The following is a 14,321-nucleotide window of genomic DNA, read 5'->3' on the forward strand; positions in this document are numbered from 1 at the left end:
TTTAGAAATAAATGAGTGTTTTTCCCCAAGTCGAGTCTGTTTTGCCCGTGACGGTAACTTTAAGGATTTCTCCCCGTCCTTATCTCAAACCTTGAGCTGTTTTTTCTTATATCATCTCCTCCTATTCTCTCGGAGGGTGGGGGGAGCGAGAGACTGGTCCTGATAGTAGTCTGGTCCTGATCAGGGCTGAACTACGACACCTCCTCAGACACAAAAGCTACATAAATGCTCCTGTGACTCCACTGATTTCCTTGCTGAGGTGGTGTGGGCCAACACTTACAAAATGGTAGAAGCACCTAAATCAGTAGTATCAAGAGTTCTGTAGTACTGATGTTTACAAAGTCCTATTTGCTTCAGCCTCAGTTTCCATCATTTCAGAACTCTCTCAGCTTTTTGCTAAAATGTACATACTTGAGTAACTGCTAGAAGCGTGGATGTAGATCGAATTGTAGATATTTTCAAATACCTGCTTTGACACCATTTTACATAGTCCTTCAGCACATGGACAGTGGGGACTAACAGTTACCTGTGTAAACAATATCCAATTTTTCAATACTTCAGTGTGTGAAGAAAGTGTGAAAATTATTTCTAGAAGCTCTCTTTAAAGCAAGATAAGTTCTACTTCCATCACACCTAAAATTAAAACTTTTAAAAAATCATACAGCAGCAAAGGACAGGCAAGTGTTTTACTACTAAAACAAATCCCTCTGCACCAAATAGAAAATACAATTTCATTCCCCACTGCTGACGGTCAAACAGTTCAGAGAGCAAGTGGGCCTCCACGCCCCGAGCAGAAGCAAGGGGACACATCCCCGCCCAAAGCGCTGCTGCGCTTCCAAGAGATCTTTGCCAACCACACCAGCTAAGCATCTGACTCACTGCCACCAAACTAAAACAATTCAGAGCAATTACCACATTTCTACACAGAACAGGAAGAAAGAAGGGGAGGGGAAGGAAAAAAAAAAAAAAAAAAAAAGAAAAAAAAAGCTTTTCCACCATTTCACCTAAATTAGGACAGCACAGCAACCCTCAAACAGCTCTGGTCACGTACCACAGCCCTTAGGGCTACCAGGACCTGATAGCAATGATGGCAATTATATAGCCATAGCTGTCTCAAATTGAAATGAGGCAGGAAAACTGAGCAAGATAAAGCAGCAGAAACAAGTCCAGAATCTCTCTCTCTCTCCCTCCCTCCCTCGCTTGCTTTTCTGCTTTGGTTCAGAGATCAGCAATCTGAGAAGCAAATTATTCCCAGGCAACCCGATCTATGAGAAGCACACGTTTGCAGTTGGCAAGACAAAAGAGATTGTCTAAGAAAATGATAAATCCTTAAGTTAAAAAAATTCTGTAGAAACAAAGTATAGATGACAGAGAGCTGTGATAACCATTCAACACTGAAAACAGTTATTTTCCCAATGTCTGCAGTCATATGATTTCAGCTTCCTTCTGCTGTTGCAGATCACGGAGCTTCCTACCCCGCAAAGGCTCTGCTAGCCCTTTCCTTCACCTTCGAATAATTTTCCACCACATCACTCCTACTCATGGAGCTGTAAATGTCAGCACATTTAGCACAGTTTAAATACCATGAGTTTGTCTACATGGAGGAGTTTGTCTACATGGAGAAGTTTGTCAGGAATAAGTGCTACATGGTGAAGATGTAGTTCCTTGACTGCCTTCACCAAAGAAGCTGGTTGCAGAAGTTCCTGCCCACCTTTCACAGAGCACTCATTCCTGTTCTCACCTGATGCTCTGTTCTGTAGATGGCAGCCTATGTAGGACCACGTTACAAATTGCACCATGAAAACAATCTGGGTTTAAAATAACCAGAAAATAAAAATATGAAGGGGGCTACTTTCCTAATTTCAGTTATTCAGAATACAGTGCAGTCCTGCAGTAAGCAATTTTAACTGGCACAACACAGATCAGTCAACTACAAGAGGGACAGGACAGAGAAGTAGTAGTTACAGCAGCTTCTTTTATGAGCTTTGCCACCAAAGCCAAGATACTGTGTAGATGCTGTAATTCCTTGCACAGGTAACTTACAGTGTGTTTTATGATACAGCTATGCCAGCCTGACAGCTGCTCCTAGGGTGGATCCGTCCACCATCACGTGCCCCTTCTGCTCACAGCGGGCAGCCTGCAAAGTGAGCTAGCACAGGGTGGCAACTCAGCAAAAAACAACTCTACCAATGGAAATAAAAACTACAGATTTCTTTCATCAGCTAGCTAACTCAGCATTCAGAAAAGCAGGCCTAGTGAGCAATGTCTCTTGACAGTGGCCTGAAGTTAGATTCTTCTACGGAGGTAAATAAAGCTGCCCCTCCATCTGCAGTCAGACAGCTGTGTGGCAGTCAGTAACACAGACTAAAGGTGTGGTTTCATTTAACTGTGAGAAATAGACTGCATCAGCCTGTTTACTTTCCCTAGCCTCATGCTCCCACTGCTTCAGAGTATTGCGTTTAGCTGTGAGCCGGTTGCATGAGCCACTTCAACTGGGAGCAGACACACCACACGGCCAAGCAAGGAGAGAGCAGGAGCACCCAGCAACCTACCCAGCCCGTTCCCCAAGCAGTCACAGTGAAACTGCATTCGGTTAACATTGTGCTGCACTCCACGAAAGATCAGCTCAAAACAACTGCTGCAAATTAAAACTCCTGGTTAATCTTTTCTAGCCTCTTTGTTTTAAGTAAGTGCATTCTTCTAGGACATTTCCAGTATGCATCCCCTGGACTTTTAAGAAGTCTGAAAACAGGTGTTTGCCCCCTTCATTGAAAATCTTTGAGGTCAAAAATGCTAATTCCATTAAGCGGATACAAAGCAATGACCAACAACAACTTTTTTGGGAGGTGGGGAGGGTGGAGAGGACAGGTTGAGGAAGAGAAGCTCATGTTCACACATCAGCAGTGCATTTTTCAAGAGGGAAAAAAGCCAAAAAAAAAAAAAATATCTAACAACAGCCTAATGAATTTTAGGGCAATGTGTTCAAATTAAGCAGACACATATGCTGTACTCAGCTGACCTTCTCCACATGGCAAGACAACTGCTTAAATTCTGTCTGGGGTTGGGGGGAAAGCACAGCAAAATCTTTATTTTACTTTGCCGACACAGCTTGCTTTGGTAGTGTGGACATAGCCTTAAAGTCAAATGGATCCATATAATGAAAACTGACAAAAATAAATACTGCTTTCTCCCTTACCATCTGAACTATTATTTTATTAAAATCAGATTACCAGGAGCTATTCCAGTAGCTTGTAAACTACAAGATGAGCAAAAAGCTTTACTTGCCATTTCTCAATACTTCTAAAGAATAACCAAACACACTGTTGTTTTGGTAGTTATCAACAGAGAACCAGAAATACTTTTCAAGACTATTCAGAGACAGATTAATGTGAAGTCAGAGTTTCTATGCCCTCCGCTTTCCTTCAGCCTCTGAACTTTTCATTCTCATCCTCGTGCAACTCATTCTAACATGGCAACACAAGCATCCATGCGGCCACAGAGACAGCCTGCTCCGGGTAAACAGCGACCAAGTGGAAAGACAAGCCAGGATAGTTTGAAGTCAGATCTGTTCCTCAATATTACCTACACAGCCCCACAAGAATCTTGGGGGGGGTGGGGGGGTGGGGGGGTGAAGGAGGGTGTGGGTCAGGGTGCTAGGACCAGTTAAATTATTTGAGAAGCTGTGTACTGTAGTCTAAACTTAAATGTAAACAATCTTTAAAAATAAGCTTAGGAGCAGTGAAGGCGAAAGGATTCCTTAGTATATTAAGTCCAGTCCTCAGCTATCAAGAGCACTACCGCCATAATTCCATTTCCAAACCTTATGGTGAATGAATCCGGTCCATGTACAACTTTAAGAGTAAAAATAGTTTGTATATACAAACAGTTTGTATACACACTCAATATTTTCCACTTGACTGAAGAAAAGCTGCCTGTCTTCTTTCTTATGTGTATGTACTATGAGGCAGAGTGCTCCTCATTGAAACCAGTCTTCCTTTTGGCAGATGACTCAAAACAAAAAAAGAAATACTGGGAGAAAAATAAAGCATTAGTAACCTGAGCAAATCATTATGAACATAACCTGCTAGCAGTTCAACTTTTTACATCTAGGAATTCTAACCTGGTGCTTCGAACTAGTTTTACCTGTAGCACTGGGAGGTCTGGGAGTCCACGAAACAGCCAGGGTTTAAAGGTCACCAAACACAAGGAGGAATCGAAATACCACGCTTTACCAAAGAGATACACCCACAAATACCACAAATAACTGCATTTCTTGTTGCTACTACACTCCTAAAACCAAAACAAAAAGAAGAAAAGCAATTTTATTGCATACGTATTCCCAGTGACTGCAAAGCACAGTGCACTGCATTTAATCCATCTTGCTTTACGTGACTTCCATGTCAGTATGTGGACCAAAGACAAAATAATGTTTTATAAACATCCTATCAAAAAGAGATGGTAAAAAGTCTTCTTGACTACAAGTAAGACATCAGGTTATAGACGCCTATTAATCAAACAAAGCACTGCATTAAATTTCTTAGTCAAAGGATAAGCACATTCTTTGAATGAGTGTGATGCCATGCCACATGCACAGACACAGACAAGACTCCTGTCACCTGTGTGGGTGGGGAAGACATACACGCTGGTTTATGCCCTAAAATGCATGGCAAAAAAAGTTGTTTCCCTGTAGGAAAAGGAATTTTCTGTGGTTTAAATATGACCCAAAGACATTCAGGAATTAATTTACAGTTTCACTAAGCTAGGAATCAGAACATAACTTTTCCTATGTAAAGCATGCACATGGTATTGGACCAGCGTAACCGGAGCGATAAATCCATATCCACTTTTCCCAGTGTCATCAAGAACTTACACAACTTTGTGACCCTAAATTACGGTACTCAATCTGTAAACCTTGATACATCAGGATCTTAGCGATCCTGTGGTCCTTGATGAAAGGCTTGCACGAAAGTCTTGAGAAAGAAGGTTGTGTGATTGCTTCATCTGCCTGCATCAAATAAAACCAATGCTTTTCAGGCCCTTATCTGACATAAAAAAGGAGGCAGAAGAGTCACTTTGGAAACTAACTTACATCAGTGTGAAACCAAAATGAAAGTAAGCTCAGAAGAAGGTTCTCCCTGCCCATACTCACTTGTCCTCTTTGACACTCTAGTTCCTTAGCTTCATTAATTTACTTTTCTATAGCTTAATTTAACAACAGAAAAAACAAAATCACAAAGCCACAGTTATAGAAAAGGTAATGAGACTCAAAATTTTATCTTACACTATTTTAAATTTCCTACACTAATTATTTTCCGTTATATCTTATTTTTAGTGTTTGTCCTAGGACTGAACCTTGGCAGATTGACATGCAGTCAGGATGTACAGCATAGAACTCCCAAGACTATTTAAATCCATATGATGATATTCAAGAGCTGAAAACAAAAGCACAGGTAATTCCAGGAATCACCCCCAACATTGGGGAGGGTTGGAATCAGTATTTTAAAACAAATTTTAATTTGCAATTCATAAGTCTTCTATGAAAATCTGTCATGAGAAAGAAGAGAAGTAACAGCATTTCTTCAGTTATCTTTCTTTCCACCTTGAAATATTTTCTAATTATTTTATTAGAACAGCCACTATTTCTTAAATCTGCATGCACCTTCAAAATCCATTGCAGATGCTTAATTGCAGAATCACAGAATAGTTAGGGTTGAAAGTGACCATTAAAGGTCATCTAGTCCAACCCCTCTGCGAGGAGCCGGGACATCTCCAGCCAGATCAGGTTGCTCAGAGCCCCATCCAACCCAGCCTTAAATGTTTCCAGGGTAGGGCATCCACCACCTCTCTGGGCAACCTGTGCCAGTGTTTCACCACGCTCATTGTAAAAAAATTCTTCCTTCTATCTAGCCTGAATCTACATCCTTCTATTTTAAAATCATTACTCCTCATCCTATCACAACAGGTCCTGGTGAAGAGTTTCTCCCCATCTTTCCTGAACAGCCCCAACTCTTTCAGCTTGTCCTTATAGGAGAGGTGCTCCCGCCCACTGATCATCTTCGTGGCCCTCCTCTGGACCTTCTCCAACTGGTCCATGTCCTTCTTATGGTGGAGGCTCCAGAGCTGGACGCAGTACTCCAGGTGGGGTCTCACCAGAGCAGAGTAGAGGGGGAGAATCACCTCCCTGTGACCTGCTGGCCACACTTCTCTTGATGCAGCCCAGGATGCAGTTGGCTTTCTGGGCTGCAAGCACACATTGCCAGCTCATGTTGAGCTTCTTGTCCACCAGCACTCCCAAGTCCTTCTCCTCAGGGCTGGTCTCAATCCATTCTCTGCCAAGCCTGTCTTTGTGCTCAGGATTGCCCCGAGCCATATGCAGGACCTTGCACCTGGCCTTGTTGAAGTGAGTTTTTCAATAGTACATACAATCACATATTATGAGGGTTATTCTTTGTTTCACAGCCAGTTAAATGAAATCGGCTTAAGATGCTAAAATATCAACAAGGAGGGTAAGAAATAACTGATGATTTCCAGAGGAAACAATAAGCCACGCACCAAAAATCTATGGAAAGTCACATCCATCACAGTAAAAGGTGCTGTAACGAAAAAATATACTTAGCCGTTAAAGAGATTTTCAGGTACAAAAGTAATTGACCAGATTTCACCCTGTAGTCTAATCCTACTATGTCCTGGATTACCTACTTGTTCACCTCAGCCTGGCGTCCTAAAGCTGCATCACCCCTTTAGACTACAAATCTGCTTCTGACAGAACACTGGCACTCTCTGCCTAACTATGCAAAAAAAAAAAAAAACAGTACTCATTAAACACTATAGCAATGTGACATTCACTCAGAGGTTCCTCTCCCCTAGGTGTGAGGCATACACAAAGCACAAGTATGCATTAATACACCTAAATATAAACACTCCATTGGCCTTAAACCATGCTAGATTAGATTAACGTACCTCACCCCTTTAAAAAGTTCACTGTTAATATAAGTCAATTGGGATGATGCATATTCCAAGACAAAGGGTTGTTGGAGCCCATCTACCCATGCAGGATGCCCACTATAAAGAGCAATACAGAATACCAAGTAGTGTATGAACATCAGCAGCTAAATTTAGAGATTAAAAACATCACCCGTTGCATACTGATTAGATTGAAACATTATCAAGGCAACAGATAAAGGAAACCTGCAGAAAGATAGATTCATAGGTGTGCATTCAAAACTAAAAATAGCATGTATCATAGCAAATACATATGGCTACACACAAAATTATTTTTCTTTATTTTAATGAGGAGTTATTCCAGAATCCTGCTGTGTAGATTTAGAGACTAAATCTGCTTTGGAATTTAATGCAGAAATTAGATGTGGTAGAGATAGGCCTTTCTAATTCAAGACTTCAAAGGAAAGTCCTAGCCTACATTTTTAGCATAAGAATAACAAAAAGACCTTCCTCTAGTCAAGAGTCAAGCCTAATAAAGCCTTGCTTTACTTTGTCACATCCTTCTGCTACCCAGAAAATGACAGGCCCTCCTGCCAACTTTATCTTCATGTGATAATTCCCTTGAGCCTGCAATTTTTTTTCCATTATTTATTTCTGCCAATTTTAACTTATCTGGTCAAAAGTGAACACATAAAACCAGAAAACAGAACCGCAAATATAAAAGTGTATTTGTCTTGGAGATGAAATGAATGTTCAAAGAAAGGTTTCAAGATCTCTTCTACCTTTCTTTAAAAAAAAAAAAAAACAAACCCAAAAAAAACCCCAAACAAAAAAACGCAACACAACCAAAACCGCACAAAACCAGAAAACCAAAATCCACACTCGAAGCCATAATCAATACTTTGCCTTTCTTCATCAGAACTAGCCAACGCAATCCCTGCGCATAAGAAGATTTACCTGGAGCAAATGCCGCGTTGCCATACGGGCTTGCGCATTCCCACCTAACTGGCCCAGGGCGTGGCCATCACCCCTCACCATACAGGTGGGCTGTCATCTTCCCACTGGCCACGGAGGAGAGCTGCTCTGAGACACCTGACATCCCTCCTGCACTCCAGACTCCGGTGTTTTGAACGGCCTCCCTTTGCCCAAGTGCCACGAGTTAAATTTAACAGAGCACCTTCTACCAAGGACAGGCGGTACAGGGCGTAATTCATCGCCACGAGAAACAGAAACAACTAAGGCACTACCCGCTGCTCGTCTACTATCTCTGCAACAGTTTAAACAAGTGAACACCAATGAAGCGTATAACACACGTACGCCTGTACAAAAAAAAAAAAAGCTAAAAATTCTGTTTGTAAGTCATTAAACGCTCTGCCCACAGCACATTTTTCCAGCCCAGCCTACTGAAGGAGAACACCTCTCATCTGCTCGCACAGCCGGCAGCACAGCCCAACCCAACCCCACACCTGCTGCAGCGGACCCGCATTGAGAAGCCGCTCCCCCCTCCCCGCACCAGGAGCCGGCTGCGCGTTACGCGCCTCGCCCAGCCGCCGCTCGCCGCTCCCCCGGCCCCGGCCCCGCACCCTCACCCGCAGGCCGGGCCCGCGCGCGCAGCGCCGCCGCCGCTGCCCTGTCCCGCGGCGCGGGCAGCGCGGGAGCGGGAGCCGGAGCCAGGGCCCCGCCTCCGACACCATGACGTCACCGCTCCGGCCGCGCACCTGATCCCCGGGCAGGTCGGGCCTTAAAGGGCCAGCGGCGGGGAGGCCGCCGTGTCCGCGGCCAGCTCCCAGAGCCCGGCAGCCTCCCCCGAGGGCAGAGGTTGGAAGCTCGGGGCCATGCCTGTGCTGCCCGGGGCCTTCCAACGCCTCGAACCGGGAAGAGACCACTCAGCCGCGCTCGGCCCTCGGTGCCGGGGCCTCTCGCTCCAGCGTGGCCCGACGCTTGCTGACCGCCTTCCCGGAAAAAGTTGTCCGAGGGGTGCTGCTTAATTTGGGTAAGCAAACCGCTCTCCTGGCCGATATTAGCAGCGTACTTCAAATCTTGTCCCTTTCTTTCCGCGCTTCTGTTCTCCACGAAGGCGCACCGCCAGCACAGGAGGTACCTCCCGACACCTGCCGCCGCCCATCCAAACAGCCGTGCTTCTTAAGCCCCTGAAGGCTGCAGCTTTCTGCTTTCACCCCAAAAACGCAGTGCCAGCTTGCCCATCTGCGAAGGGAGGCTTGCCGGTTCTCGGGGACATGTACAGAACAACTCCTTTAATGTTAGATATTGTATTTCTGCCAGAAGAAGCCAAGCAACTTAACCTGGCACAAAACTGACAACCGTTTAGTTTGTACCATCAACACCTGGCAAATGAGACACTCAAAAAGTAACTGGGACAAATCAAACCACTATCACTATCCTCTTCCCTAATCAAAATTAATTGTCTTGTTACCCTGCTCAGTGATCCTCTCTGCTAAGGAAATGTGCTGGAGGACAAGAGACCTTTAAATCAGTATCTGCATCACTTCCACTCAGCTGAGCAAATAACATTAAATGTGGAAGAGAGGAGAATTAAATGGAAGATACAAACACGAAAGTTTCCTATTCAGGAAGCAAACTGGAACAGAAACACAGTACTTCCTATACTGTGTCACCCTTAGTATTTATATCTCATCCACACAGAAAACATTGTATTGCCATACAGATCCAGTCACGAAAACACATCAGCCTCACTTAAAGCTTGAGGAGGTTGCTGGGAATTCTCACGCTACAGCCATGCAGGCACTTCTTTTATTTATTTCACTACTGTTAGCATAAAGCATCCCCCAACTTTCAGGGCAACTTCATGCAAATCAATGAATCTCTGTCTGCTCCAATTCCTCATCTGTAAAACATCAACAAATGATACTTACTTTCCCAATTCTCACTTATGCTTTCAGTGATAGTTCTTTCTTTTAGATATAAAAGATGAAATTATAATAGAGCAAAGTGTCACTCATTGTCCAACAAATATCAAATATTTTCTTTAACTTTCTACAGCTACCTCCAAACAATTATTTGATTTTGCACAAGTCCCCATTTTTATTTGTTTCTATGCATGAGTGCCACCATCAGTTATACCAGCACTCTTCAAAAAGAGTGTTGGCCTCTGGAAGTGCAGCATTCAGAGCAAAAGATGAGACAATGTTCTGGTTTGCATATAGGAACAGGCTGAGTTATGCTTTAATACAATATATTATAGCCTCATACACCAGATTTTGCTTCTTGCTTTGGTAATAATGGAGATACCGCAAAAGACAGATTTATTAAAATACCTGAATTACATTCAGCTCTCATTTGGTGAATGTGATATGTCATCTTTTCTAAAATAGAATTTCACATTCATACTAATCTCAAACTGCATGGACAGAAGTTTATATGACATTATTTTATTTAAGTACTTTTTAAAAAAGGTTTTAGAGTAATCTGAATTAAATTGCTATTGGTGGTAAGCACCAATGCTAAAGAGAACACAGCTCTCTAGGCTATTACTCAAGCATTAAAAGACAAAGTTTCTTGCTTTTTCATCTTTCATTCTAAGCTGAGAAACAGTGTGGAGCAATCAAAACAGTTATATCTACACAATAATTTAAAAAACATTTATTGTCAAAAGCTAGGTTGTCAGTTCATTAGTGCTGGTGTCAATTCAGCATCTCATTTGCAAAATTTTAGTGGCAAACAAGCAGTGGGATTTTTTTTAAGTATATTTAGAACAGATTATCTTTATTATTGATAGTATTAAATGTGGAATTTAAATACACTCAAATACACTTTTCCCTCAATAAAAACAATTTTAATCACTTTAAAATGTCACATAAAAAAATCCCTAGCTTGATTGTTATCCATCCTGTTTGGTGCCCTTTTGATCACTAAGCTCCCACCCTTACAGAGACGGCTCTGCAACTTCAGTTGGAGCCTGGAAGTCGGCTCTTCACAGCTGACAGATCGACTATTGTCTGTAGCATGTTTGCAGCGCTATTGCTTATCTAGACTATTGTGTTGCCTTCCTGTAGCCTTCCCAACTATTAAATTAAACCAACATATTTACATATATTACCATCCAACATAGCTATCAACTGACAATGTTGAATATTCAAGATTTCACAATTAAAATTACAGTTTAGTTCTGTTTCACACAGTGAAATTACAATAAAGTTACCTTATTTTATGTAAAGACCACTGGATTTTTTTCCAAATCTCAGTAGTCTAAATAAATTCAGTGTCATTTTAGTAGCTTAAATAAATTTGGTGTCATTTAAGAACACTTAGCTACTAAGTTTCTAACATAAGACAAACTTCATCTACTTCTGTTGCGAGGAGAGTTCAAACTCCAGTTTACAGTGAAAGTTGGTGTATCCATCTGATAGTCCATGTTTAGGCACATAAAAAAAAAAACTTGCATTGAAATACTGCTGAAGAGCAACAGGATAGTACAGTTTAGCACGGTGGTCTGTGCTCAAGAAAGCAGAAAGGATTAGAAGAAGGACTGATTGACTTGTTAGCCTTCATTTTTCACATCAGCCACCTGTGATACTTGCAAACGACAACGATCTTACAATAAAGATGAGCCACATCCCATTTTACAAATGCATCAGCACTCAGTGCTGTGTTAAGCATGGACCATCCTCCACTTCCTTCAGAACTGAAACATACTACTCAAACTTTAGGCTTTGAGACATCACTAAAGTGCAAGTTTGGATTGTAATCCTGCTAACAGAGTCTTCATAACACCACACTTCAACTTACACTTACAAATAAAGCATCTATTATGTACCTTAACATTGTAATTATACCAAGAGACAGACAAATACTAATTCCACGGTGAAAGACATCCTTCCTTTACCAAATAAAACAAGGCAAAAGTAACTTTCGTTGGTCAAGAGTAAGTTAATTATTAACTTCATTACATCAAACACAGAAAGCGCAACATGATGCGCCAGAAACAATAAAAGAGGTGGTCTGTGCTTCCTCAGTAGATTTTCAAGCACAGCTAAGCAAGGCAGAAGTCCAATTCTATTAAAAGCTAAAGTATTTAAAGCATCCATATTGCAGGTCTAAGAAAAAAATAAGGTCATGAGTTTTCTGATCTACCTGTGGCTTTCAAAAACAATAGGTAAGATACACCATTAAATTATCCACTGACCAACAGCCCTCTGCTGCTGAGATTCCATTGCTACCCAGCCACACAGGGGAAAAGCAGCTCTATTGCCCTAACCTGGAGGGCTGGCATGAGCTTGGCACTCAGCTTGGCAGCACTGCAGCACTCCCAAACCCCAGGCATTCTCAACTAGATCATGTGAATTGCACCAAATGCTGGTTTTGCCTCATATACTCGGAAGCATCAGTACCGCCTAGAGCTGGTTGATGAGGCTGCAACATCTTGCAACTTCTATACTATGGTATGTCTTTATTATACATTCCTCCTACATAATAGTCTCATCCTTCCAGTTCAGTGGCACATGCTATTGGCATTCTCTCAGAGACTTAGTATTTTTGGCATGTTTTTCAAAGATTATTTTATCACCAAGTATTCATTGGCAATAATTGCGTTACTTTGCATCCCACTACAGTAAGGGTCCTCCTATTTATTCCAAGTATCTGTATCACCTGCTAGATTCATACGACTAGCTCTAAATTTTAAATTTAAAAGCAAGAATTTCTGGCTTTGATCATTAAAATATCATTAAATATGACCAGAGCCTGAACAAGAACAAACCTGTGAGTTCTCCCACATGTATTTGTCTGGAAATGTGAAAGCTAATAATCAACATTTAAATAATCAATGTCAGCAACAACTTCCCTCGCAAATAATATGAACATGACCATCCAGCTAGGAAAGCAAGATATCTGATGAAGGAAAAACATTAGAATTTACAGCATTTAGCCCAAATTCACTGTGGGATGGAGAGGCAAAATAGCAGGGTTAGAGCAACCAGTAATCTAGCAGAAGAGTCAGGAGTTCAAATCATCCCCTCATATCCAAACCAAAAACAAACATATCTTTCAAATCACCTTGATCCTTTCTGTGATATGAAAAAAAAAAAAACCTTCTTAAAAGCTTCAGCATGTTTCCCTGCAGAATGCTGGAGCCCTAAAGTTTCCACATCAGACATCTGGTCTATGTTTAAAGGCTGCTCACCACCTCTTGCCCAGCTGTCAGAACTTCCAGGTTTCCTCACATGAACATCTCAAAAGGGCAAAGAAGTAACAAATAAGTAAATATATATATATTTTTTTTTTTTTAAAAAAGGCAGAAATGTATATTGGAAACAGCTCACAACAAGTTATCAGAAAGAAGCAATACTGAAATGATAGCATTTTCTTCACATTTACTTAAACAAAAAGCCCCATTAAGTACTTGAAGCTGTGACAAATTCCACTCTCAGGCACAGAATTCAGGTTTGGCTGGCTACACTGTACACAGGCTGTTGGCTCTGACTCATGAAATCACTTATTTCTCTTTGAGAAAATAGAAACTTAAATTGCTATGCAAGGTAATTTCCAACTGCGATGATTAAAGACGTGCGCTCTCTGGTATAACAATGCAAATAGAGACTCAAAGTATGCTAACAACACGTTACAGCCTCAGGTAGCTGAGGCTTCCACTCATTTCTCAGTGGAGAAATGCATAATGGAAATTGGGAAAGATTTTATAAACAAAACAATTACCAACAGTACACTCCTTGTTTTCTTATGATAATAATATGTTGAGTCCCCAAAGTGCTGGACTGACAACTGAAGTAATTATGAAAATGAGAAAGAAATAAAAGTTGACTACTGACAGGCCTGTTAAGGGTCTGTCAATAGGAAAAGCAAGCTGAAAATCTTGTATGGTATACCTGGTACTTATGTAGCGAGGTATCAACAAAAACAAGATAAAGGCTACTGAGTTGGAGGACATTAGAAGTGTTGTAGTTTAGCCCCGCTCGGGACAAAGCCACACAGTTTTTCACTCACTCTCCCCACCCTCTGAGAGGATGGGTGAGGAAAAAATATAACAAAAAGCTCAATGTTTGAGATAAGGAGAGGGAGAGATCATTCAAGTTACTGTTACAGCCAAAACAGACTTGACTTGGGGAAAACGATTTATTTATTAACAAAACCAAAGCAGGATAATGAGAAAGAGAACAAAAATCCAAGTTCCCCCCACCTCTCCTTCTTCCCAGGTTTAACTTAATTTCAAATTACCTCTACCTCCTTCCCCACCCCAAGCGGGACAGAGGGGGAATAGGGAATGGACGCTGCAGTCAGTTCATCACATGTCGTTTTCTGCTTCTCCTTCCTCCTTGGGGGAAGAACTCCTCACATGCCTCCCCTGCTCCAACGTGGAGTCCCTCCCACAGGCTACAGTCCTTCAC

General features: G+C 41.8%; 1 protein-coding gene across 2 annotated transcripts in view; it reads right to left on the reverse strand.

Annotated features, from left to right (window-relative positions):
• The window catches only part of USP54 (ubiquitin specific peptidase 54), a 106,078-nt gene that overhangs the window by 72,166 nt on the left and 19,591 nt on the right, over window positions 1–14,321 (reverse strand). The window contains exon 1 of one of the 2 annotated variants that reach the window (XM_086751815.1): window positions 8,532–8,565. The exons of the other annotated variant lie outside the window; for it this stretch is intronic. The gene's annotated coding sequence lies outside the window, so the exon portion shown is untranslated. Of the gene's footprint in view, window positions 1–8,531; window positions 8,566–14,321 lie in introns of those variants that run through there. 2 annotated transcript variants of the gene reach the window in all.

The sequence above is a fragment of the Chlamydotis macqueenii genome, chromosome 7 (genome assembly GCF_036417535.1).
Source record: "Chlamydotis macqueenii isolate bChlMac1 chromosome 7, bChlMac1.mat, whole genome shotgun sequence".
Classification (NCBI taxonomy): Eukaryota; Metazoa; Chordata; class Aves; order Otidiformes; family Otididae; genus Chlamydotis; species Chlamydotis macqueenii.